This window comes from Actinia tenebrosa, unplaced genomic scaffold (genome assembly GCF_029948245.1).
Source record: "Actinia tenebrosa isolate PJP-AT-01 unplaced genomic scaffold, QUT_ActTen_1.0 PGA_scaffold3__52_contigs__length_22856419, whole genome shotgun sequence".
NCBI classification, from domain to species: Eukaryota; Metazoa; Cnidaria; class Anthozoa; order Actiniaria; family Actiniidae; genus Actinia; species Actinia tenebrosa.
In genome coordinates, this window is record NW_028292580.1 from 8,059,107 (window position 1) to 8,071,128 (window position 12,022).

Here is a 12,022-nt window from a genome sequence, read left to right on the forward strand (position 1 = left end):
AACTATGGCAACCAGGTTGCTTATGCCATTCCTTGCCCAGTTTTCTCTTCATTTCGAAGCTAGAGAAATATGAACATGTATGATTCATATTACATCTGGTGAAAAAAAGAAAATACTGTCAATTATTATTGTGATAACTAATTTTATTTTATTTTATTGAAATCCACTGCAACTTAAGATGCAGCAACGAATACAAGAAATATTTTCTCATTTCCCCAATTCAACTATTCACTGATCCAATGGATGGATAAAATAATGATGTTAGTTTAAATATACATAAAATTGATACCTTTCATTCTTGTGCATCTTACACCAGATGCAGCTGTTGTCAGAAGTGGCAGCTTTCATCCCCATTGCATTAAAAAGAAACTGTGAAATGAATAAGAAGCCAATTGATACATAAATTCACTGAAGAGATTTTTGATGTGATTTTGCATGGACTATTTAGCTTTTTATAATTTTTTATTACCTTGTAATCACCACCAAGAAAGAATTCCAAATTAAATTTCCTTTCTTCGACAGTTATGCTCCCCTCTTTAATAAGGTTATTAACATCCCTTGTTACATTGGCCAGTGACACTTTAAGCTGTTGATAGTCTTCATTTCCAACAACAAGTGCAACTGTGTGGTTTCCTACATGAAAATCATAAAATTATTAGTAAAACATCCATCCAGTACCTCTTAATTTTGAAGACAAAGGTGTTAAAAATATTATTATCCTTCTAAATTGTGTTATTCGCTGCTATTAATCAAAAGCATAAAAGGTAGTTTTGATTGGTGGCAGTGAAAAACCCATTCCATAGCAAGTGGTTAGAAGTTCTGAGATCCCAGGATTTGTAGAACCACAGTATAAAGTAAAACTTAAGTTAAAGTTAATTAATAATGATAATAATACCTGCACTTGACAAGATATTTTGGCCATTAACATCTAACAAGGCAAAGCTAAAGACGAAAAGGTTGTTTGAATGGGACATCCTAACCCCATCCCCACTTAGCTTGACTTTTATCTTGTCAGGGTAGGCACCAGATTTGAGCTAGAAGGAAAAAATACATACCATAAGGCTCAATTTCTTTGTGATACTTTAAAATTTATAGATATTACAGGTTGCATAAGGTACTTGTTTTACTTACAAGCAGTTTGATTTCTTTTTCTAGAAGAAAAGGAAAAGGAAGCTCCGCTCCAGGGCTCTCTCCGGGTGTCTTTGTCACATCCCATTGACCATCGAGGTGCTTAGCACATTTCTCGATGATATGTGTTCGAGGCAGCGAAGGTTCCACCTGTGCTAACTGGTGGTAGCCGTCAAGGGAAATCGAAAACCGGTCCATTATGTATAGAATAGTACACTCAACAAAATTACTCGACTCTGATTGGTCGAGAGGAGTACAATTATAGCGTTAATTGTACTCCGTAGGAGTACCGAATTAAGTCGCTATGGCAATACGACCAAAACAATTTCAAAACAATTATTTTCTATCATTTTGTACTTAAAAAGCATAAATAAAATTTTAAAGCCGTAAGAACTAATCTTTTTTATGCATTTCAGTTGCTCGATGGACTGGAATTCGGCCGCCAAATAGACAAAGATGAACGGCGTCGCTTCGCATTTTTTACTGAAATTTTGTTGAGTGAACTATAAACAAAAAATCGCACGATCTTCTCGCACAATTTGGAATTAATAGACACTCGTAATGTTTTGAAAGTTCTTTAATTGTACTCGCCTAAAAGCTCGTGCAATTACAAGAACTTTCAAAACATTACTCGTGTCTATTAATTTCCAAATTGTACTCGAGATCAAGAAAAAAAAGCGATTGAGGAGGAAAAAGAACTTCTCCTACAAGAATTGGAAGGTAACTAAAAGAAAAATAAGTTATGAAAAAAACTGCTTAATATTGATTTTTATGATTTCCTTTTTTACAAAACCTCAGAGAGAGCATCCCAGCTTCACGATGCCATGAAAGAACTACAGAAAGAAAAGCTTCATGGAAGAACATCACATGCAGAAGTAGGGCAGCGTCAAAAACAGCGTAATCTGAAGAAAATACGGTAGCTTATTGTCAAATCCGTTCTGTTTGCGTTTTTGTCGTTTTCCTTTCAATGAGGGCATCATTACAACGCCGATTGTGTGAATTTATTTTTCCAGTGAAGAAGCAGCGCGTGCTTTGTGGTTCGCCCAAACATACGGTCTGACTACGAAATCTCTGCTGTTTGAAGACAGCAATGGTTCAGAGATCAAAGTCGATTTATTACACAAAGGTAAGGAAGCAAGAAAACATTTGCGTTTCTGTGGATATAAACTCAAAGACTATTCCTTTTTTTCACGATGTAAGCTTAAACTTCTTTATTAACGGATTTGACAATAAGCTACCGTATTTTCTTCAGATTACGCTGTTTTTGACGCTGCCCTACTTCTGCATGTGATGTTCTTCCATGAAGCTTTTCTTTCTGTAGTTCTTTCATGGCATCGTGAAGCTGGGATGCTCTCTCTGAGGTTTTGTAAAAAAGGAAATCATAAAAATCAATATTAAGCAGTTTTTTTCATAACTTATTTTTCTTTTAGTTACCTTCCAATTCTTGTAGGAGAAGTTCTTTTTCCTCCTCAATCGCTTTTTTTTCTTTTTCAAGCTGGGCGATGATATGGCCAGGCGCTTGAAGGATTTCTTCTGGGTAGATTTTGATCTTACACCAAAACTCGGCCTTTTCATTTTCATTTTTCCATTTCATTTTCATTCGTTGCCATTTTCGTTTAATTTTCAATTCAGGTTATTTCAAAAACAAGTTGTGTGTGTGTTCCTCGTTCATCATTTGCATAACATTGACCTTAAAGACTTTCATATCCAACCAACTGTCCATTTAGCATAATATAAAGGTTTTCATTGGTTTACTTGATCCTGAATTTTGATTGGTCGTTGCTTTGTTATGATTTTTTGACGCGCCATGGCACGCCTGAGCGAGAAATAAATGCGGCTTATTCACCTATTGGGCACTCTTAGTCCCAACGAGATTAATGAACGCTTTATTTTCAACTAACCTTTTCTTTTGTCTTTTGATTGTTTGTTTTTGTTTCCTTGCCTACCTTGCTCTCATTGGTTTCTTTTGTCTTATTCTATCATATATACACTCCTTTCTACCACTTCTTTCTCTTTTACTCCGACGAAGGACTAGCGTCCGAAACGTCAGTAAGTTTTTTCATCTTTTCACGGTGTATAATTTACCTTTTCATCATTACTGTTTCATTAGAAACACCGACGCAGCTCACACTAGTTTTTAGCTAGTCATATCTTTCGAGAAATATAATGACAGATTTAAACAAGATATAGATAAGACTGGAAGTAATAATACGAAAATCTCATAAAAGCTTATTTAAATGTAAATTTTTAAAAAAAAAATCTAAATGTAATATGGTACGTCCAAAAGTGATGGGAACGAGGTTGGATTTGTCCGTTATTTTGACTCTGCCCTGAATGTGAATGTGCACGTCGAAAACTTGGCCAATACGACAGGAAATTGAAGTAGTAATTTGTTCAACTTTCTGGAGTACTTTTACATTAATTTTACAAAGCTTTCGACCTACATCTTCATCTTGAAGACAGACTTGAACATTTGAACATAAGAAAAGCACGAGAAAACGTTAGTAAACAGCGTAGAGCGCGCGCGTACTATGCGCGTGTAGAAAATCAAACGATGAAATAAATGATATCATTGGATGATATTTTTAGAATAGATTCTAAAAATAGCTTCAAAGTGTGCACACGATGGGGCACGGGGATTCCTTCTCTTAGTTCATATTCTCTTGGGAATACAAAACAACAACGAAACACTGCAACAAATAACGAAAATTCCTAACATAGAATGCAACAATACCGCAAATTGTCGGAGTCATGTGCTTATCCTGGAACAGGGCGGAGCCTGTAGTTTGCCCTTGGACAGCAGCGGGGCCATGTATTTTTCATAGACGAATTAAAAATCAGACTTAACAACTGATGTAAAAGAACGTCGAAAAAGATCAAATCAGGATGGTTTTCAGTACAAACATGAACAAGTAAAAACAACGAAGTGACGCCAGGGAAGGAAACCGCGATAAAATATGCGATGAAAATAACAAAGAGCCTAAAGTGAAGACAGCGAAAAAAACATTTATCATAGCTTTTTCGATAGTAAATAAAATTTAAGTTCAAAGTGATTAAGGAGATGATGAACAAGACGAGTATTTTGTTTCACACACGAACTATCAGGACCAACTATTTTCACCGAAATGTACTGAAGAAAAATTACTGTTATCACAGTCACAGAGGAAAAAACTACAAAAGGCACTGAAATGATTTTTCGCAATTATTTAATATGTTTAGCTTTCAAAAATGCGGTATGTAACTTTATGTAAAAGACAATTTTTCATTGAGAAAACGGGAATTAATTAAAAAGTTTGGATATTAAAACTAAAACTTTCTTTCATATTTTGCAACTTGAATTTTCGCTCCGCCTCGACGTTCAGGTTTTTTTTTTCCACAACTTTTCAACTTCTAAAGTCCCCAACAGACAATAGAAATACAACCACAATATCGGCCAAGTACTAAAAGAGAATCAAACTCAGCATTTGAGGATTCAAACTAATAAAAAAGAGATTATTTTTACCTACTTGAAGGGCATTTTACTTGCGATTTTTTCCGCCAGATGCTCTCAGTTCGGTGTATTTGTGCCTTTATGTTTAATTCTTCTATGCCGAGCAGCTTGACTGTTTTCATTCTTGAAACCTTTTTACTGGTAAACAACTAATTCCAACAGTACTAATGCTAAATTTTCTCTCAAGCTTGAAGTTTTTGAACTTTTACTCAGGGAATTCAACAAGTTTGTTCATCGAAAATCGGGCTCTTTTGTAAAAGAGTCCAATCCACCATCATTTTATACCACTTCTTCTTCACCACTTCTTTCTCTTTTACTCCGACGAAGGACTAGCGTCCTAAACGTCAGTAAGTTTTTTCATCTTTTCACGGTGTATAATTTACCTTTTCATCATTACTGTTTCATTAGAAACACCGACACAGCTCACACTAGTTTTTAGCAAGTTATGTATATCTCATCATTTTATATGTCCATTAGATAACTTGTCATTTTGAAAACTTGAAGTTCAGGTCAAAAGTACGTGTTCTTGGGATACAGCAATATTTACTGTATTTCAGTTTAGGTGGAGAATTGTGGAATAATTTACAGTCTCATCTATAACTGCAATCGAGTACAATGAAATGAGTCTCAATCAAGCGACCATTGTTTTGATTTAAAAACAAGCTTGAATGATGTATTTTTTGATTCCTTCAAATACCTTTCAGAATTTCTCAGGGAATTCATCTAACACAATGTGTCGTAAAACTGAATAAAGTTTGGTTTGTCAAGTGCATGAAGCTTGCTTGTCACTGCCGATTTCTTGTGTACCCATGACGTCACTACAATCTGACCAATCAGGAATCGCATGAAATTGCATGCTAAAATAGCTCAGGATTGCCCGAGGAGCTAAAAAAAGATCCCCAAAAAACCTTCATGGGGCACAGGGATGTGCTCTCTTACTTCATATTCTCTTGTACACACTTACTTCATGTTAGTCTTATCCAGCATCTTTGTCGATGTTTTGACTCCAGGTGTGTACGTCGAGCACAAATGATCTCAAAATCGGCATGGTTGCGGTAGTTTCTGAATTACAAGTCAGATATTCATCAAACTTGGCAAAAATATCAGGGTTGACCAGACCGATTTACGGATATGACGTCATAACGACGTCTTAACATCACTTTCCAATGGTTTTCATATAACTGAACCTGATTCATGCTTCGTGAAATATGCGTTTTTAGACGCTTTTTGAGATAATGAACACGGTTTTGAAAACCGTATCCCGATTGGTCAAGATAGTCAGAAGGTATAGAAATTTAAATTTTATAGTTTTCCCGCCAAGAGATTTGAAAAGCATTGATAAAAACTATCGCTTCATTCATCATTTCGAATTCATAACAAAGTCACACCAAAATTTCTACATAAACTATACTAGTAATGATCTATAATCGTAGTTTTTTTAGGTTTCTGAGTTTTCAGAAGCCCAAGCGCTATAGTTAAGCCAAGAAATAATGCTAACGCCATTATGACGTCACGTGAATTTCAAGATGTAAGATTTTTCAAGATGTTTTTGAGCGGCAACATTGCTTTAGTGCTAAGTAAGAATTATGCTCGGAAAAGGCACTTGTTCTACAATATCTAAGAGTATTTTAAAATTCAAGATGATGTAAAATTGGGTGACATCACAAAACCCTTTAATCTTTACTCACTTTAGTTAAAAAATTCGTAGCGATTTCCCACAGACCATAAGTCAAACTGATAAATACAATATTCAACGATAACTACTTTCTAAATAAAAAAAGAAGAAGAAGAAGAAGAAGAAAAAAAGAAAGCATTATTCATCAGAAACTTCTTGCTTAAACTTTCCAATCCAGAAGTCGAGTGAAAGGTTGGACATTTTAAGCCAGTCAACATATATAAGGTGGTTGATTGTGAATATTGAATGGTTAGAACTGTGGTGAAATAATGATAGATATGTTGATCATCACAGTGAATGAGCGGTCTAAGAGAACGCTGTAAAGAAAGACTTGAAAAAATGATTTCAAACTTCAACGGGAATCGAACCCATGACCTGGTTGATTGTAGAGCACCGTTGACAAATTATGTTTGTCTCAACACAGTAAATCATATTTTCTATCGTTTAATACTAAAGTTAAAGTGTTGAGACGTATAAGTTTTTTTTCCCTAAATCCATCTTAAAGTCAATTTATTTTAAAACAGTTAGTATCCTTTATATCCACTGAGTATTGTTTCTGGTTTGGTTTCTGGTTATCGGGCTCAAACTTCAAGGAATGGGAATTAATTCACATTAGATCTGCTAGAATAATACATAAGCTGCCAAAAGGCATGAAGGATGAGGATATCCTAACTATTGTAAAGTGGATGACACGAATGTTTTCATAAATTTCGCCTCTTAATTATCACTTATAAGGTATTTTATGACTTAAATTTAGAGGAAATCAATTCCTTAGTTGTTAGAAGTTCCAATAACTATAATTTTAGGAAATCTTTAAATGTTAATGTAAATATGGCCAGAACTGAATTAGGCCATAGTTCCTTTTTACATCAGAGCTGCAGTTGCATGGAATTCTTTATCGGATAAAATTCTGTTTTCCCGATCCAATAGCTTTAAAAAAAATACCAATTCAAAGATTCAAAAAAATGATATTAGAAATATTAAGTTTGAAAAAGCTAACTCCTTAATTTTTAACAAGAATCCTGATTATTGTCATCATTGATTACTTTACGTGTATATACATTCAAAAAAGGTTATGTCATCAAAGCTAAGACCGAAGGGGAGCATGGGAAGACAAACACTTATGCTAATTTCATGCGTATTGCAGTTGTCCCTTCCTGTGCACATTTTATGCATCATGGCTTTGGCATGTTGTTAATCTAGGTCTAGGTCTAACCGACTTTGCTCTACTGTGCATTTTTACATGTCATATATGCAAATATCATATACATTTCGGAGTCCCCAAAATCCTTTTCGGTCTTAGCTTCGATGATATGAAATTCTCGAAACCGACTAGGTTTTTTCAATTAGGTGTATGTGTTTATTTTATTTAGTCATTTAATCAGATATTTATTATCTATATACATTGTAGTTTATTATTAGTAGGTCCACATTAGCTGCATGCTGCCTATTATTGACCTGCTTTACCAAATAAAGTTATGTATGTATGGATGGATGGATGTTTCGCTTTCAAGTTCGATACAAAGAGCGGGTATCACCATATTGACAATTTTCCTTCACATCAAAAATGTCTTGATTTTTCGTGGAGTTTCGCGGACGGTTTTGCTCGATATTTTGCCTACACCGTACTTCCATTCCGTCTTCAAGTTCTGCTCCTTATATTTTCACTAAAGTGGTCAGACCCCTAGAGGTCTCTTCTACGAGTGTAATCATGACAAAATCCGTTAACTTGAAGAAAAGGTGTATGGACTGCACTCGTATGGAGCACGCTGGTGACGTCAATTTGGTAAAAAATCGGTGAAAATTGCAAGCATTCCGATAAAACTAAAAACACTACTAACTGGTCTACCTTTTTGCACATTTAAATGTAAAATATATTTAAAAAATCATAGCGTATTTGCTTGAGCTCAAGTTTGGCTCACTACGATACTCGCCCCCCACCTCCCCCACCCCCCACCCCCCCCACACTCCCCCCCCGCCGGCCAGCTCACTGCAACGAAGTCGAAGTCTTGCAGTTGAGAAGTCAATTACTGTACTTCAGTTTTTCTTGCTCCATCCGCCGTACAGGTCACCACAGCAGTCCAGCAAAATACCATGACGGTTACTGGAGTCCAAGTAAAGCCACTGATGCATTATTTCGACATTATTTCAAAAAATATACGGTTCAAAATGTTCAGATTGTGGTGCAGCCAAGCTCCAACAAAGATCGCTAAATTTTCTTCTCAGTCACTTAAAAAGTTTCTTGTGAATTAAAACTTCATTTATGAACTGCTTCCCTTGCATAATATTTGGAAGAAAGTTTTAAAAATTAAGCTTACAATAATAATTGAGCTTTTCTTGCACCGAACACGAGATTTGACTGATTTCAAATTTAGCTCGAACAGTATCGTGCTCGCATACTAGGAGAATCTGTGATTTGATCAGATCGAAATAAACAGTTTTTATCGTGTAAAGTTGTTCTTTATATTATAAAAGCAATGGTTAATGCTCTACTAGCAGTGAGTAAATCTATTAATATAGTGTACTTGGATAATTGGGAGAGCACTCTGGCCTGAGTTGCAGTCGGCTTCGTCTTGTGTAACTCTTACGTTACCATCGTGCTCTCCCAACTATACCTGTGCACCATAAATGTAATTTTTATGAGTTCTTCGAATAAATACACCTAAATCCAAAACGGCGCACGGCCGGTTGAAAACGAGGCATCCAGGGCCAAATTTACAAAATTGCAGTATCTTATGATTTGATGCTGCAAAATTGTCGCGTTCCTGAACGTAAGTAGAAAAGATAGACAGAACAAGTGAGGTTAGGTGATATATAGAGATTATTTCATGGAAAGTGCGACGTATGGGATTATATTCACGAGTTGTGTAAAGCACGAACGAGCGAGGTACAAGCTAGTGAATGTTTTATACAAACAACGAGTGAATATAATCCCGTACAAAGCACTTTCTATGGTGTTATCTGTTTATTATATATATAACGAGAAATTTTTGGCATAAAAATGATTTTATTTTTCTCGAATCCAAACTTGTGTTGAAAGCGTGCGTGGATGTGAACTTGTAAACTCCAAAAAAAAAAACACCGACAAATCTTATACAAGCAAAAACACCATATTTTCTTTTCGAAGTTGTCGTGGGCCCCTTTAATGGTATGGAACTGTTAGATTTTTTCAATGAAACTGTTTCAGTAAACCAAATTGATGGCTCTACAATTCTTGAGAACGGTGATGTTGTCATCTTAGACAACTGTTGTTTTAACCACGGACATTTTGTAGAGCCTTTGTTGCGCACTATGCTTCAAGACAACGTTTCTCTTTTGTTCAACCGCGGCCTATTCGTCCCACCTAAACACCTGTGAACTTTGTTTTAACCAAATACTGTAGAGTGCTATTTCAAACAGAACGCTTCTTTGACTGAAAATAAATCAGAAATTGCGATCTGTGAAGGATCATCCAAGATTAGTACAGCGAATTCATTCAGTGCCTACTTTAGAAAATGCGCTGTCGATTGAAATTACATTACTTACTTACTTACTTACTAAGGATTAGAGGTTTTGGGCTGAAGAACTGTTTTTGAATGACGAAAAAGCGGCAGTTACATTTCACTGAGATTTTTATGTGCAACAACTGACTACAATATGACGATGGCATTTTAAAACGATTTCCTCAAGGTAAAAAATATTGGAAAGGAAGTTTTGACCGTAATAATAGAGACAAAAAGATAAAAAGAAATAAAACTTTAGAAGTTTATAAATAGAAAACGTTAAGCTTATAAGTTAAGACATCGAGTCGAGTTCGCAAAGATGAATGAAGCAAAGTCGTTTTTCAGGAAACTTTTCAGTGTCATTCTTTGCTTTCAATACCATAATAATTTTAGCTAGTAGGTTCATGGTAAAACAAGTAGACTGCTCGTTCTTGTTTTCTACGCGCCTCATCGACTACATATTTAGTCATAGAAAACTCGACCTGGACTTTAGTTAACTTTGGATCAATATATATTGTATTGTTTAACTAATTTATAGGAACACAAGACATTGAGCAAAGAGAAACAGAAGAAGAAGAAAGAGAGAAAGAACATCTAAAAGAAGAAGAGATGGAGAAGAATAAGGTGGGGGGGGGGGGGGGAATAGAAAAAAGACAAGGCAAGGGAAAAAAAGAAGACGAAGAATGAGGGCTAAAGAGCGCAAGAAGAAAAAAATAATGGATAGAAAACAAGGCTCAGGTCGAATTTCACATAACTAAAACAATGGATGATAATTGATGTTATTAGGTTCGGTTCACGTAAAGTTTGACGTTTGGTGATCGATGTATTTACGTAATCGTGCACGATATCCAAAATTAACCGTGTACGATGACGATTACGAATGAAACTCAGCTGATCGTATTGGAAGATATAACTAGCTAAAAGCTAGTGTGAGCTGCGTCGGTGTTTCTAATGAAACAGTAATGATGAAAAAGTAAAGTATACGCCGTGAAAAGATGAAAAAACTTACTGACGTTTAGGACGCTAGTCCTTCGTCGGAGTAAAAGAGAAAGAGGTGGTAGAAAGGAGTGTTTATATGATAGAATAAGACAAAAGAAACCAATGAGAGCAAGGTAGGCAATAAAACAAAAACAAACAATCAAAAGACAAAAAAAAAAAAAGGCTTTTCATCTTTTCACGGTGTATAATTTTACTTTTTCATCATTACTGATCGTATTGGATGCGAGTTCGTACACGATTTACTGGCCCCGTCCACACGTATCCGGAAATTTTTGTATCCGCAAATTTTCTTTTGCTGATACGAAAATGTTCGCGTCCACACGAATCGAATCGTTTTTGAATCGATTTCACTGTCCACACGTATCCGGAAATTTCTTGATCCGCCTTGATGCATGATAGTGCCTAGTCCACGATACGAAAATTTCCGGACACTCGTGGACGCAACCCGCATCCGCAAAAGAAAAAAAAAAAAAAAAAAAAAAAAAAAAAAAGAATAAAAGAAAAAGAAAGAAAATTGCGGATACAAAAATTTGCGGATACAAAAATTTGCGGATACAAAAATTTGCGGATACGTGTGGACGGGGTCTAACATTGATCCAGTGCGTTGTTCCTAATACTCAGAACTTTGAAGTGTATCAATATGCAAATGAGATGACGTAAATTCCAGATTGTGTCACATTTTGCAGTGTGATTTACGACAAGTGTTCTGAGCTGAAAAGTGTACAACGCCATATATTTCAGTTATAAGGATGATTTGCAAATGAAAAAACAGCAGTACTTTCCACAACAGCATTTTTGTATGATAAATTAGTATTGAATTTACGTCATCTCGTTTGCATAATAATATTTGAAATTTTTATATCTCCGAAAAGAAAATTTCACATACGAAAATACTGCAACCATACTACTACACTATTCACATATAAGTAATTAAAAAAATTTTTTTGCCCTTGATATACACTTTAAAACTTCAGCAAGAATTTGTTTTGTTTAAATGATTTACTTTCTCTTAAAAATAAAATAAAAGTGTCTTATAATCGTTGTAGTGCGTTTGGAAAAAGATATTTCGGTATTGTTTGTCGGAAATATTTCATTTTCACTCCGAAAAATGTTACAAAGTCACTCTGAACTATGAATCAATCCCCTCCCCTCCCCTATGGTGTTGGTTTGTGTTGAAATGTAAACGAGGCAGGCACGTGGTATCTGCTGAGTTCAGGAGCAGTCGACGAGAAAAGTTGTTGTGTGAAT

General features: G+C 35.4%; 1 pseudogene; it reads left to right on the forward strand.

Annotated features, from left to right (window-relative positions):
- The first annotated feature begins 6,122 nt into the window (after window positions 1-6,122).
- LOC148908414 (uncharacterized) lies at window positions 6,123-7,335 on the forward strand (annotated as a pseudogene).
- The last annotated feature ends 4,687 nt before the right edge of the window (window positions 7,336-12,022 follow it).